Source organism: Mobula birostris, chromosome 3 (assembly GCF_030028105.1).
Source record: "Mobula birostris isolate sMobBir1 chromosome 3, sMobBir1.hap1, whole genome shotgun sequence".
Taxonomy (NCBI): Eukaryota; Metazoa; Chordata; class Chondrichthyes; order Myliobatiformes; family Myliobatidae; genus Mobula; species Mobula birostris.
Genome location: NC_092372.1, coordinates 56,046,803 through 56,063,465, shown reverse-complemented (window position 1 = coordinate 56,063,465; position 16,663 = coordinate 56,046,803). Strand labels below are relative to the sequence as shown.

General features: G+C 38.1%; 1 protein-coding gene across 6 annotated transcripts in view; it reads right to left on the bottom strand.

Annotated features, from left to right (window-relative positions):
• Positions 1 to 16,663, bottom strand: part of LOC140194593 (zeta-sarcoglycan) — a 971,547-nt gene that overhangs the window by 951,335 nt on the left and 3,549 nt on the right. The window lies entirely within an intron of this gene.

Sequence of the window (16,663 nt, the reverse complement as noted above, 5' to 3'; positions counted from 1 at the left end):
AACAAGATAATGAGCAGCAAAAGAAGCTCCTTTCGCATACGCACACACGCGCACACACACGCACAGGCAGGCCCTGAACCCCAGGACAGGCCATATCCTGACCTCCCATCATTGGCCCTAGATTCTCAGACTCGTAGGTATCTGGCCTCCAACTTTGGACTTTGTTCCAGGACATGCCGAACTTGAGTTTGACTTTCGGACTTAGACTCCACGACTTGCTGATCGTGGCTTTGATCTTCGGGCCTCAGCTTCAAGACTCACAAGGACCTCCAACCCAGTGGCCTGGGCCCTCATTCTTCCTTCAGGCCTCTACCCTCTGTCTTCGACACTTAGGTTTCTAACTCCAGACTCACTGTTCTTTGAACTTTGGCCTCAATGTTTGCCCTCTGGACTTTAGTGGGTTTGACCTTTGGGCCTCCAGTTCCGTACTCACATGGACTCTGACTCCAGTGACCTGGGAAAGGTTGGTCCACCAGCACGTGACTCACCAACACGGGGATTGCTGTTCACCTCAGTGCAAGTCGACCCGACCTTTGAAGCACTGACATTCAACCACGGAACAATTCGAGCTAGACTCCAACTCCTGATTTACTACCCCTAACCTCCAACACCACCTCATCCCTGCCCATAAACCTCAACCTGATACTTAACTTGCTGCTTTGTCTCCAAACCCATCCCTATGGACATAAAAAAACTAAGTCTGAGCCATGACATTGATGGACATCACAGCTTGGAGCCATCTTAACCGGAATGATGAGAAACTATCAGGAATGCGTTGACTTCAGAGGTCTGAAGTTTAAGGTGAGATGTAGGAGATGGGATCTAAGTAGAAATTATTTATCTGTGTTATTTGTAATGTAGAATTATTGGTCTGAGTACTGGGTGGAGAAACACCTACACAACCAGGATTAGTATAGCTGAGAAAAATATTAGCATGAAAGTTGAAGAGACACTCACAACACGCTGGAGGAACTCAGCAGGTTGGGCAGCATCGTGGGAAATGATGAGTTGACGTTTCTGGCCGGAACCCTTTGTCAGTACTGTAGAGGGAAGGGGCAGAGGCCCTATAGAGAAGGTGGGGGGAGGGTGGGAAGGAGAAGGCTGGTAGGCTCCAGGTGAAAAACCAGTAAGGGGAAAGATAAAGGGGTGGGAGAAGGGAGGCAGGGAGGTGATAGGCAAGAAAGGTGAAGAAGGAATACGGGAAAACACAATAGGTAGAAGGAGGCGGAACCATGAGGGAGGCGATAGGCAGCTGGGGGAGGGGGCAGAGTGACATAGGGATAGAGAAAGGGAGGGGGAGGGAATTACCGGAAGTTGGAGAATTCTATGTTCATACCAAGGGGCTGGAGACTACCTACACGGTATATGAGGTGTTGCTCCTCCAACCTGAGTTTAGCCTCATCATGGCAGTAGAGGAGGCCATGTATGGACATATCTGAGTGGGAATGGGAAGCAGAGTTGAAGTGGGTGGCTACCGGGAGATCCTGTCTGTTGTGGCGGACGGAACAGACGTGCTCGACAAAGCGGTCCCCCAATCTGCCTTGGGTTTCACCGATGTAGAGGAGGCCGCACCGGGAGCACCGGATGCAATAGATGACCCCAAAAGACTCACAAGTGAAGTGTTGCCTCACTTGGAAGGACTGTTTGGGGCCCTGAATGGTGGCAAGACAGGAGGTGTAGGGACAGGTGTAGCACTTGCGCTTACAGGGATAAGTGCCGGGTGGGAGATCCGTGGGGAGGGGCGTGTGGACCAGAGAGTCGCGGAGGGACCGATCCCTGCAGAAAGCAGAGAGGGGTGGAGAGGGAGATGTGCTTAGTGGTGGGGTCCTGCTGAAGGTGGCGGAAGTTGCCGAGGATAATGTGCTGGATCCCTTTATCTTTCCCCTTACTGGTTTTTCACCTGGAACCTACCAGCCTTCTCCTTCCCACCCTCCCCCCACCTTCTTTGTAGGGCCTCTGCCCCTTCCCCCTACAGTCCTGACGAAGGGTTCCAGCCCAAAACGTCGACTCGTTTCCACGGATGCTGCCCGACCTGCTGAGTTCCTCCAGCGTGTTGTGAGTGTTGCTTTGACCCCAGCATCTGCAGATTATTTTGTTTTTAAAGTTGAAGAGACCATTTCAATGCTGTGCAATTCTATAACCTGGTTACCAAGGCTCAGCAGGGTACAGACCAAGGGCAGTTAAATAGGATTATATAGGATTGAAACGGCTGTGAATTATCTGAAAAAGAATAAGATTGTTGACAACCATGATGATTTGACCTAAGAGGAACTTTGAATTATAGATCCACACAGTCACCATGAGCATACCATTTTAAAACAATAAAACCATTTTAATTCCAATCCCCATTCCCATTTCAACATGACAATCATTGGTCTCCTCTACAGCCACGATGTGCTGACTCAGGTTAGAGAAGCAAATCTTCGTATTCGTATCCTCCAACCTTAATGCATGAACATCGATTTCTCCATCTTCTGGTCATATTCCCACCCACACTCTTCCATCTTCTTCAATTCTTCGCTTTGCTCCCTCTCTAACAGTTTCTCCTATCCGATTCCTTCTTCTCCAGTCTTTTACCTTTTCTAGTCATCACCTCCCAGTTTCTTACTTCATCACCTCTCTCCAACCCACCTGTCCTCATCTATCACTTTCTGGCTTGTACTCATTCCCTTTCCCCCCCCCCCTCCCCATTCTTACTCTGGCTGCCTCCTCCTTCCTTTCCAGTTCTGATGAAGGGTTTTGGCCCCCAATGTCAACTGTTTATTCATTTCCATGGATGCTGCCTGACCTGCTGAGTTCCTCCATCATTTCATGTGTGTTCCCCTCCATGGAGTCTGTCTATACTTCTCACTGCCTCAGTACAGCAGCCAACCTAATCAGAAACATCACCCACTCTGGATATTCTCTCTTCTCTTTTTGGGCAGAAGGTACAAAAGCCTGAAAGCATGCATCACTAGGTTCAAGGACACCTTCTATCCCACTGTTACCAGACTCTTGAATAACAGGACGGACTCCTCACCTCTCAGTCTACCTCATTAAAATTTTATGTTTTGTTGTTAACCTGCACTGCACTTTGTAGCTTTTACAGTTTATTCTGCATTGTTATTGATATTGTTTCACCTGGTTCTGCCTTACTGTACCCTGTATTGATTTGATCTGCATGAACACTATGCAAGACAAGCTTTTCTCCTTATCTTGGTATATGTGGCTATATTAAAGCGATACTAATCTAGAGGTAACAAGGCTTGGATGTGTCATTCAGTGATGTTACAGAGGAAGCAGTAAGCTCCTGGTGACCGTGAGAAGCTGTGACGCAAGTTTTTTTTTCGGTCAAACCAAACATCATGATTATCAATAATCTTATCCTTCTTCAATTAATTGTCAGGAAGTAGGTTAAAGCTGGATTACAGTGGAGGAATAGAGCTTGTGGTGGGAACTAATAGTAATAATTTCACTGCATCCATTATTCAACTAAAGCTTCGGCATTGCACATTGGAACTGACAGTGGTGGGAAAAGTGCAAGTGAACAAACTGCTATGTAAATTTTGAATTGAACAATTATCTTAAGTAACACAATAAACTCTTTTATTCCAAATTATTGATTCATGCACAAATACAGACACACAGACATTAACTAAAGTCAGAATAAGAGCAAAGCAAAACATGCTTGTTAATTCTGAAAATTAATAGAGATCCAGGTAATTTTACTGTTTAGTTATATATTCACAAATTTTGTTTTAAGATTTATGTTTTTGTGAACAAATAGATAAAAATAAGAAGAGTATTCAAGTGGAAGAGCAGTGTTTGTGTAGTCTACCTGTAGACACCACATAAAGCTTTAAATTAAGCTTAGGAACATGCATTATTCAGTTCTCAACTATCAAATTCAAAGTTTTATAACTAGTTTGGTGTTTTAGTCACATTTTTCAGCCACTTTGACTTCATAAACTTATTGTCTTCAAAGCTTTCAAGATCTTCACACTGCTGCCTTACTTTTATACAACAGGTAGAATAAGTTAAAAAATTTTTGCAGAGTTTTTGAAAAATGTATATTTCATATATTTAAAAAACTGACCAAGGAGGTCCAGTTCATCCTAAATACTCTGGTTCTTGCTTCCCTACTGAAAACCTGAGCTATGTCCAATAATGTGATAACTAGATCAAACTTTCAGCAACACTGAAGTAATTGTCTTCTGTGCCTGTCACAAGCTTGACCAATCACTTCTGGGTTTAATCGCGTATTCATACACTTTCATAGCTTGAGCAAGATAGTTGTCACCTTGTCATCCTGCTTATAATTAAGGTGAGTTAAGTCTTATCCAAGGAAATTTCCTCAGTCCTGGAAACACTAACCATCTTCCCATCTCAATCCCACCATCACTAACTCCACTCTTATATCACTAAAGATCATTTTTATTTCTGCCCATCATTTCCCCATTTCTTTGGCCCTGACACCAAATTCCTTTGGAGGTTGTCCAAATCTTCTGCCACAATTAATCAGGTTCTCCAGAATTTCCTCGTCAAACTGCCCTATTATTTCATCCATCTTGTGAGAAAAAGCATTCTTTGGCCAAGCATTTGTCCACCCCTCGTCTCTCTTATTAGCATCATAATACTTCACACCATAATAAATAAATAACTTCAAATTATGTGATTTTTCCACTTTTCATAAATAAATATTAGCTAATACTATGAAACTACTAAAAATAGAGTAAAAAGGTATGGTAAATTCAAATGACATGACACATATTCACTCTTATGAAATTTTACCAATTATCTCAAAAGAGCTGTTACAAAAAAAGCATATAACCTTTAACCTGATGGTTGAGTAGATCACTTCAATAGAATCCCTTTCATTGAAGTTTGCTGATTAGAAAATATTCCTACTAGGAGCCTTTTATAAACCATCTGTGTTTCTGCAGTACATGATGATGAGTTTTTAAACTTTTCTTATAATTTTTATGTCTTTCTACAATGTATAAACAAAAAATAGTTTTCCTATGAAATAAAAGACAAAAGTATCATGTGGAATCTTTTAACCTCTTTCATTTCTATGAATTGCTTATGTTCCTTTTAAGATTCTGAACATAAAATTTGAAAATACTCTGAGTATATTAGAATATTCATTGAGAAAACTTTGATTAAAATAACACCTCAAACTGAAGTTATATGATCTAGCTTTCAGCGTTCTTTATTCGTGTTACTTCACTATCCAATTAATAATATAAATAATGATCAGGACCGGCATGCAATTATAGCTTTACTGAGAAAAGCATGATTCTCCCAACTTCAGCTCTTTCATATGCAGCTGATTTAAAAATACATTTATAGTTACAGTGCCAATGAGTCACGGATATACAAATTTATTCCACCAGAAAAATTATTAAAACATGTCCTGCTCTCTCTGCATTAACTGAGGCTTCTCTAGGATTGAATGGAGAAGAAAATTAGTTCCTGTTCTTTAATGCACTATGCAAATGACAGACTGAATAATAACAAAAGGGCATTCAGTCATCAGCGCCGCCCCAAAAAAGGCACATCTTTTTTCTCTCTGTACACGTCCCAATCACCTGGAAGTGAAAATGCTGTTTAAAAAACAGATTTTATTGTCACCCACGAACACTATTAACATCATTATCCAATAAAACAGAGATCCATTGAACAATGGACAAAAACAATACTACTTTCCTGAAATATTTTCCTAAGAAATATATTCATAATATATTCATTAAATAGTGTAAGTGTAATAAATCATTGGGCATTATTAGCTACAGTGGATTCCAGTTAATTGAGACACATCAGGACCAGTACATTTTGGCCCAATTAAATAGCCGCCCCAATTATCCGAAGTTCCATGGAAATAGTTAAAAAGATATTAAAATAAAATCAAACCACTGTTTATCTGATTTACATGTATTTAAATAAAATACAGAAATTAGAACATTATCAAAACTATTACAGTACTATAAAACTATGTTGTAGTTCCTAATAGTTATCAACGGAGGAATCCATCCCGTGTGCACTGCCGTGTTCTTTTGATTGACTGTAAATGAACAAAATCAGCACAGACACTTCATGCAGTTAGTGGACTACCTTCATAAAGTGCTCTTGATAGTTGTATCCTCCAAATCTTCATTTTAATTGTAACAGTCAAGATGACTGTCGATATCTCCAAATTCTTCATAGTTCCTGACTTGAAGTAGTGAAATCATTTCATTTTCACTCCTGGCCATTTCTAGCACCTCCAAGCCCGGGTGCTTGATACTGCAGTGAGCAAACCCGTTCTGCATTGCCTTACTCACCAACTAATAGTGACAAAAATCACTGCTTTTTGAACATAAATCTTCAAGTGATGCCATTTAAAACTGTTTGCTAAGCACAGTGGCATGCCTCATGGCCACACAACATGCACATGACTAACACTAGTGAGAAATTGTTCAGCAACTGTCTCCTGATCCACTTAAGCGGCATAGTGTCCCAAATAACTGAAGGGAATCCCTGCTATTTTCTCAGTCAGTTTTTGTTCTTTAAGAGTTATCCCAAATAAACGGCTGTCCCAATTAACTGGAATCCACTGCATTTCTTTTACTTAAAATGGCTATGCATAATCGATGTAAGCAGATGAATGAATCTGTTAGCCAATGAACGTAGCCCAAAGTGTATAAACAGTACCTCCCAATTTTAAAGCACAAATCATACAATATAAATGGTAATTACTTGTAGTGTGATATCTCTGGTTGAAATCATGATCAGGGCAAAGTTGGACAAGGCACCTCATTACATGGTTTACATCCCCACACCTGACTACTTTCTGCCAGCAGACGTGCACATAATGAGGCTACCATTTATGCAACACCTATTTCCAAACTTTTGTCATAAATTAAAGCTCAAAATTGCATTTCACATACATATAATAGTCTCAGTCAAAAAAAAAACCAAAGCACATATCGATGTGTTACTTTTTCACATTTTAAAAGGTGACTTCAGCAAACAGCCTATTCGCAAGGAGTCTTCAATGGCACCACATCCTATCTGGGCACCTCCAGATGAAAATGTATTCACAGGTCAGATTTTATGTCATAAAATGCTGCAGGAAGAATTTGGCCATGCACTCTTGTATACTCTGCTCTTTTGGTGAATGTTAATGTCACATCTATTCTCAACTTTCTCAGCTCCAGATCTTTCCAAGCTACCACAACAAATCTCTATTATGTCTCCTGAATATGCTGCTCATCACAAAATCAAGGAGACCACACAGGAACCACAATCACAGGAAACTGATTTCAGCAACAAAAATGTGAAATGCAGACACTGGGATTTGCCATCATCTCTGGCTTCCCACCTATGCAAGCAGAAACTCCCATTGAGAACCTAGATCTTTTCATCAACAGGAAAGGTTTCTAACTCCTTGGTGTACAGGTGATTGTGGATTATCATAACTTCAAGAAAACTGAGAAGTCTCTGGAGAGAACGTGTCACTTTTCTCCTCCGTAAGGCCACATTGGTAGACATTTTCAGAAGCCAGTACTTACAGTAAGGAAGGGTCCCATGAGTAAAATCTGTCCTCTAATTCTCAAATCACAGCAAATTAACAGTGACACAATGAGAGCCATCAACTCCAGAATCGTTATGGAAAATTCCATTGCCTATTCATCCAGGGGCACCCTGCCATTAACACCAACCAGTGGGAAAAACTCATCATGGTATCCTGTATGCTGCATAACATAGCCAATAGCAGCTGTCTCTACATGAAGCGCAGCCAGGAGATTTGAAACCAAGATCTTATACAGCACATTATATTACTGGTTTTGCTTTCTCTTCACTTGATTTACAAGTGACTTTGACATACATTGTTCATTAAACTATTATGAAATTTGGAAATATGCTTTCACATCATTTCTGAACAGTTGTTCACCATTAATTAAACTAACTCTTTCCTGTTCTATTTCAACCCTACAACTTTTGATAACCACAGAATTTAAGGAGTATTCTGCAGTTTCCTGAGCTATTTAAAGGAATGATAGAAGGTGGAGAACTGCTTCCACAAAATATGAAACATGGGATGTTGGTGATGGGAGAACTTAGTATATTCAGAGGAGGAAGTGTTGTTCTCTTTTCATTTCTGCTGTGCAAGTCAATGTAATAAATGTAGGAAATGCAAAAATGTGGGAATTCTAGGAAGCTTCGTACATTTTGTGGAAACATGAACATTCGAAGTTTTGTTGGCTAAAGTAGCTCAAGCCTCTGTTTTCAGTTTGTGCAATAGCTGATATCATTGTCCTGTGAGGCTGAATGTTTTGTGGCTCGTATTTTTCAAAAGGACGTGACCATGTAGGTCAAGAAAGCAAGCACAGTGGGACTGAGTGACTATCAGACCAACAACGAAGCTAGTAAGTATCTTGGGAGATGATACAAGGTCATTTTATCTGCTTATAACTCTTCATTTTTGAATATTAATTAGGGATGAGGTGGGGCTCTTCAGCCCATCTAGTCTATACCAAACTGGTAGTCTGCCTAGTCCCATTGACCTGCACCTGGATAACCTCCATACCTTTCCCATCCAAGTATTAGTCCAAGATTCTCTTACATTGTAATTGAACCCGTATGCACCTGCCTCTGAGTGAAGAAATTCCCCATTTTTATTAAAACAGTGATTGATATTTGGAACTTATACCAGAGGAGTTGGTGGAATCAGATGCAATCACTATATTTAATAGATATTTATAGACATTTACATAGGCAAGGCATAGGAGGAAATGGTGCTAAATCAGACGAATGAAATCAGTGTTGTCTAAGCGTGCAAAGATGGTTGCAATGGGATGAAGGATCCATTTCTGTGCTATACAACTCTGTGACTACCAATCCATTGCAAAACAAATGGGGAAAATAATGGCAAATATAGAGAGGTGACAACAATCAATTTGGGCCTAAAAGTGGGCAGAAATGCTTTAAGCAGTGCAAATACAAAAAGTCTTACAGGTCCATGAATGCAGAAAGTAATCGATAAGTTGACTGAAGCGCAGGATTAAATGTAGAAATTTTATAACAACAATGCAAAATCCTTTGGGAAATATAGATGCTTACACATAATAATCAATCAGTAGCCCACATATATACCGCATACTAGAGCCAAAAATTTATACTCTACCTCTGCAAATTATTCCGTAACTGATTTGAGGTATTATACAATGCACGATTAAGGGATTAAGTACAATTTTTAAAGTAACATGGACTTGGGAAAGATTTGCCTTTGATGGAGTGTAGTATAGACTTAGCAGAATGAGACTTAGACTGGGTTAAATTGTGAGGACAGGTGGCACAAAATACTGTATTCCCTAAATTATTCCTTTGAAACTTCAAAGAGCTTATGGGGAAATGGTAAGGTGGGCCAAGAGAAACTGCAATGATCTAACACTTGGGGTGATAAAGTGCAAAAATTAGAGCTAATCCTTGCAGGATGGAAGTCAGGAATTATGTTTCCAAGCAAAAGGTTAATGCAAGTTTGATTCTCTCTTTCTAAAATAGCAATAAGTATTACATTAATTTTTAATGTAAACACAACATCATTAAGCCTTGAAATTCTGTTGGGTAGCAGAGCTGTTTTCAATGTTCTATGTCTGTTTTTTTTTCCTCCAGCACAAATTACGTTTGATTCACTAGTGGTTCGACTTTAGATATTTGATTCAACATTTTCAATGGGATGGCATTGTTACTTGGGAATCACTCCTTTTGTCTTGAGCCATAGACTACGTTGCTCTGAAAGAGTTATTATTAAGCATATCCAAAAATAGAGGTTCCACTCAAGTAAACCCCATTCCTTGCCTCATACACTTCAGAGCACCATGAACCTGACCCCCACCTACCCCAACCATCCCCTTCCCAGTCACTGCATCAGGAAAATTTCCAGATCATCTGATTGAGGAGCAGGCATCATCTGCTGTCTCATCATCTAATGCTATGCAACAGCCATATCAAATACCTTTCAGAGGACAGAATAACTTCTGGGCCATAAAATTCAAATCACCAGAAATACCAACATATTTCAGGAAAACACAGCCACATCAGCCGTGATGTCACAGAACAATCATAAGGACCTAAAATGGTCTCATCATTAATTTCATTCTAAAGCCTGAATCTCAGTCTAGAGTATGAGACACTGCAGCACTCTCTTGTACTTCAAACTTCAGCCTATCTGCCTAAAATGAAGCTTCTACCTACGCTGGCTCAGAAATGATAGTGTTTCCTATTAATCAATGGGTAACACATACAGAACATTATGTGAAAAATGATTGTATAAACAGAGAAATCACATTAGGCCCTGCAACTTATACATGTTTTTATTGGGTTTTTTTCCATTTTAAGACATACGTGGGTGTTTGGGGAGCAACCAGTCCAAATTGCTATCGTTTTTTTTAAGTTAAGTAGAATTATGGAGCCATTTACAATTTAAATTGTAGTACTGTAATATTGCTTGTGAACAATAATTGTTGCCTAAAGACAGTCACCCCTTTTAAGGTTTATGTCATATTCTCTGGGCTGTAACATTTATAGACAGCTCTAAAAACACTCTATAATGAACCCTTATATAAACCACAGACATTTTTAGTTCCTCTGTCTTACATTGCCCCTGCAACGGACTTCATTGAAGATTACGAATACACATCACACATTTAAATAGACAAGTACACTGTAGCCAATAGAATTAAATAAACTAATAAGCATAAAATATTTACTTTAAGCATCAAATGATCTAAATCAAGCTAAATCTACAAAAGTTTAACAATGATACTAACAAAAACAAATTTACCATTTTGTTTACATTTGAGGTGTGAAAACTCAATTTATGATTATACACCACATGCAAAACAATGGCATTATAGGCAATATTTGAAAACAGCTTTAAGAGGCAAACACAAATATGTTTCTAAATGTTTCTAAATAGTCTTGATGAATTTTGTTTGACACTATACTTCCAAGCAGTTTGTTTAAACAGTGCGTAAAAAATCCTTTTGAGTGATAGTTTACTGGAGCTGAGGAAAATCACCTCAATGGAAGCATTACTTGGAGCTGTTGTTAAATTGGCCGGTACAGTTATCTCTCTGGGTTTCATTTCCTGATTTTGGAAAAATTCCACTTGAGGTAATGCTATTGGAATGTAGCAAAGTTGAGAGCTTACAGGTAGAACAGCAAAAATGTCATCGATGCAGACTGCTTACTAAGGCTATTCATAAACAGAGAACATTATTTAAAAATCTAAAATTAGAAATACAGTAACAAAGAAATTTATTTTTTTTCAGATTGGAAGGTATTATACAGTGAATAACTTAATAAATTATCACACAGTTTAAAAGAAAACTAGAATTCATCTCAGGCATATAGGTAGAATGAAAAAAGCTTACACATGATTAAGTAAATAGGAAAGAATAAAATACTGCATTTTTTTTTATAAAAAGGCTGGATTAGATGTATATTTTTAATCTCCAGCTACTTAAGGAATTCCCATGTCAAATGATGAAATAAACCACTGTTCTAATATACTCAAATTTTTGTCAAGTCATGAATGATGAAAGAAAAATTGAATTGGAGGGCAAAATTGTATAATATTTACGAACTGATTTTCAAATACTTAGTTTTTCAATCAAGAATTTTTGACTCTTACTTTCATAAAGATTTTCTTACTGATAATCTATCAACACATGTTATTAGCCGTGGAAATAAAAATCCTCCTGATTAGCACGGTGCCAGCTACAGTCTTAAAGTGAGATACTATAGCGCCACATACTGTCATGGAAGTAACTTATAATTGAAATTCAAATTTGCTAACACCACTGTATCCACGTCCTTTGACAAATGCAATTCAAATCATGACATTCACTGTTGTTCAACAATGTCAATATTCTAAAGTAACAGCAAAGATCTTTATTCGAGTGTTCAGCCTGCTACAAAATATCAGCCTTTGCACATTTGATTGCATCAATATTAAAGGCTACATTCCAGTTTATCTTCGCATGATTCAAGGGAACTTTAGTTCCATGAATCGCTTGGTGCCTTATTTTATAGCTTAACTTTAAAAAACATTGCATGTTTAAAAAAAACATTGCTTTTTCAGTTTTCATTGAAACAATACATATATAATAATTCTCTTCCAAAGCACACATGGTCCTGTTTAGCACTATATCATACAGGTTGTCAGAATCCAGGTTCCTTAATGAATTACCTGATCATAGAAATGCTGGCAATTGGGATGCTTAGATAATTTCATTATCTTTTTGAGCTAGAAAGAGGAAAGATTCACCATAGTACACAACAAATACTGTCAACAATTTATTCTCAGTGAAGGCAGTTTGTTTGGAGACAAGGAAGAATAAAATTTGCCCCTGCTGCTATACTGTCAATACTGAAATAGTTTTCTCATACAGATTGTCCAAGCACACTCATAGCATCAGTCTTTGCAGGATCAGGCACAGCAGAATGCAATTGACAGCCAGTAAACCATAAAGGCGACAGTAAATTTATCCATACATTTTGTACCAAAAAAGGCAAAAATAAAATGGTTAAAGCTGGGAATGTTTAAATTTTAAAAATAACTCTTTTCCAGATTACTTCACATGGAACATTAGTATACACAGCATGTTATTTAATAAAAAGTTGGAATTGCTTAGAGATTGTGCACATCATACAATTTGCATAGCTAAAATAAGTGCTTCTTACCCAGAAATGTACATCAACATTTCACCACCTCATCCAGAACTTTGTGTTCTGGTTGCTGGTTGAAATAACAGGCATTGTATTACTGAATTGCCGGCCCCCAGAACAAAATTTTCCTTTTTCATCATTGAATGAGATAGCATGGGAAGAGTCTGTTCAATCCAATATGTCTTGGAAGACTATTTGAAAGACTGGTACGTTCCAGATACTTGTAACTTACAATATTGAAGCACCTTGCATCACACACCTTATTTTCTACTGGCAAATTACCTCACATCTGATTACTAATTCTCCTATTAGTAGAAAAAGTTTCTCTATCAAAACCTTGATAATTATCAGTATCTCTATTAAATTACCCCATTCTCAGCACCAAAATAGCATTCTAATCTACAACTATCTTGGTTATTTGTAGAAAATATGTAGCTTAAGTCTGGAAGTCAAAGGTCAATGACCAGTCAATGAGTTGGGGGTAGAGACCCAAGGGTCAAAGCCCCTAGATCAGTTTGTCCGGAGGTTAAGGGCTCGCTGTCCAGGAGTCTAAGAGTCCAGAGCTAAGTACTGGAGATCAGAGGTGGTCTATCTGTGTGGGAAATTAGGAAAGAGGCTGGTTTTGCTGTTGTTGTCTGAGCTGTTCTGTTGAACATTGTGGGCATGCTATGTTGGTGCTGGAATCTGTAGTGACCCTTGCAGGCTGCCCTCAGCAGAGTACAAGGTGTATTGGTTGTTAATGGAAATGTCACATTTCAGTGTACATATGATAAATAAATCTGAATCTGCTGTACCTAAAATTATTTACAAAGGTTTTATCTCTACTCATCTCTAAATAAAACTAAAGATCACATGCAGAGTTCTTAAAAATCACCTACTCCTTCCATGAGTTAAAAGAGACACTTACTCAAAGTTTAGTAATTTATTGAAATTGTTTTTTTTAAATATTTTTAAAAGGTATAGTAAATTCTAGAAGTCTCACTGGAATATGCAATTCTGATATATAGAAAGAAACACAACTTTCAAACAATGGGCTCTTTTAAGGTAAACCAACAACCAAACATTCTGACATCCAAATCTGACTGGGAACTTTCTGACAAATGTTAAATTGCAATTACAAGCAAAATTACAAACAAATGGCAACTTTGCCATACATTTCTTTTTGCAGTATTGTCTGAAGAATACTAGACATTAGTGCTTAAAGCTACTTGTAATTTGCATCCAATTCCAATCTTCATTGCAAGAAAACTAGTTTTGAAAATATAAATTGCTGACAGCTGAAATAATTTGCAATGAATACCTACATTAATACATCAATGTCCAGGACACAACTGCTTATGAAACCTACTTTTACAATTTCAAATGCACATGCTGACTCAATATTAGAGGCATATTAAAACTCACAGCAATATAAAGTGAGAATTACTTCATGCAAAATGCAGGAGAACATGATAAGAAATGTCCAAGATAAAGTCCAATCACAGTATCTTCCAAAAGCATTCTAAGTTGTCCCAAATGTAATACTTTCTGTAAATTGTATCCTAAAATCATCATTTCAGCTCTACCTTGCTGGACTGTTAATTGCTCATCCTAATGATCCATTAAGGATTTTATTTACCTTCCTTATTTTACCTTTCCTATTTTACTTAGAATGTTCAAAGCTACATATCATTCCTTAACCAACAAAATAGTCCATCACCCCAGCTTCTTGAATTCATCATAAAAGAAATATAGACAAGTATTTCCTTCTCCATGCTGAGTGCCATGACTAAATAGATAGCTTGTAAAGGCAACAATGAAATGAGCATTATAAGATGGCTAACTTTTAAATTCTTAAAATACATTAGATGTTGAACTTCCTAAAAGTTAATAGTAAACTTTGCCCTTTTTACTACATTCATCTCTAATATGTAAACACATGAACCCCAAGATAATTTCTTCAATGACAGACCACCAAAATGCCTTCAAGCCACTGAACTCTGTCAGATTTCAAGAAGACCTCACACAAGAAAGCAAATTACCTATCTGTTAAACACCTCCATTCAATGGATTCGAAAATCAATTCATTTTACCAGGATGTATTGATTCTGAAGGGCAAGATGCAAATTGAAATCAAAGTAAAAGCTATATATGCTGGAAACACTTACAAGGTCAAGCACAGAAGGAAAAAGAGATTTAATGATTCAGAGCGGCAAAGGGTCATTGGCATGAAATTTTAATTTTATTCTTCTTTCCACAGGTGCTGCCTGACCCACTAAGTGCTTCCAGTGTTTCCTGCTATGACTTTAGATTTCCAGCATCTGTAACCTTTTGACTTTTATTGAAGGTATAAAACTTTTGACAACTGCATGATCAAAGACTTAGATGTTCTGTATTGAAAGGAGTTCTTTTGAAAGAAAATTGATTAACGTGGGACCAACAGAAAATAAATGTCATTACCATTCTGGCATTGACAGTTAGGTTTCTACAAATAAACTCAGTCAACATTTACCAGGTTAATTACTGGAAGCAATCAATACTGCATCAAACACAGTGTTTGCATTATTACAATTTACAATTATTCAAGTTTGCTGATGGCACCTCCATTGTAGGCCAAAACAAAGGCGATGAATCAGCATGTAGGAGACAGACTGAAAATCTGACTGAATGGTGCCACAACAACAACCTTTCACTCAATGTCAGGGAGACCAAGGAGCTGACTATTGACCTCAGGAGGAAGAGCCAGAGGTCCATAAGCCAGTCTTCATGGGTGGATCAGAGGTGAAGAAGGTCAGCAAATGTAAATTCCATGGTGTTATCAATTTGGAGGACCTGTCTAGGGCCCAGCATGCAAGGGTAACTATGAAAAAACCATGGCAGTGCCTCTACCTTCTTAAGAGTTTGTGAAGATTTGGCATGAGATGTAAAACTTTGACAAACTTCTATGGAATGTGTAATGGAGAACATGGTCTGTTCTTTATCAAATTACAGTATTGCTTTGCACTGTTGTAACTATCTGTTATAATTATGTAGTTTTTGTCAGTTTTTCAGTCTTGGTTTGTCTTGAGTTTCTGTGATATCATACTGGAGGCACATTGCATCATTTCTTAATGCATGCATTACTAAATGACAATAAAAGAGGACTGTGTGTCTTCATAATCTAATCTACTCTGATGGATAGCATATTGCGTGGTTCTATCACAGCCCTCTATGGAAACACCAATGCCCTTGAACACAAAATCCTAGAAAAAGTAGTGGATACAGCCCAGTTCATCATGGGTAAAGTCCTCCCCACTCGAGTACATCTACATGAAACATTGCAGCAGGAAAGCAACATCTATCATCAGGGACCCCCACCACCCAGGTCATGCTCTCTTCTTGCTGCTGCCATCAGGAAGGTGGTACAGGAGCCTCAGGACTCACACTACCAGGTTCAGGAGCAGTTACTACCCTTCAACCACCAGGCTCTTGACCAGAGGGGATAATTTCACTCAACCTCATTTATCCCATCATTGAAATGTTCCCACAACCTGTGGACTCACTTTCAATGACTTTTTAAATCTTATATTTCTGATATTTATTGCTGAATTATTTATTATTATTTCTTTCTGTTTGTATTTGCCATTTGTTGTTTCTTTTTTGCACACTGATGGAACACCCAAGTTGGTGCAGTATTTCACTGATTGTATCATGGGTTTATTGAGTATGTCCACAAGAAAATGAATCTCAGGGTTGTAAATGAAGAACATCCTATGAATTACCACAACTCTGATTATGAATGGTAACTTAGCCCATGGAAAATTTCAAACACAAGCTTAGAAAGATGTGAAAATATTTTTAAATGCAACAGATTATACCATAAAATATTTTCTCATGCCTGCACCAAGGAGCTGTCTTATAAGACAGGAAGTTTAAAAAGATAAACAAAAAGCAAGAACAAGGGGAGAGGAGAGATTATGGAAAGACAGACAAAGAATTCAGAGTAGTA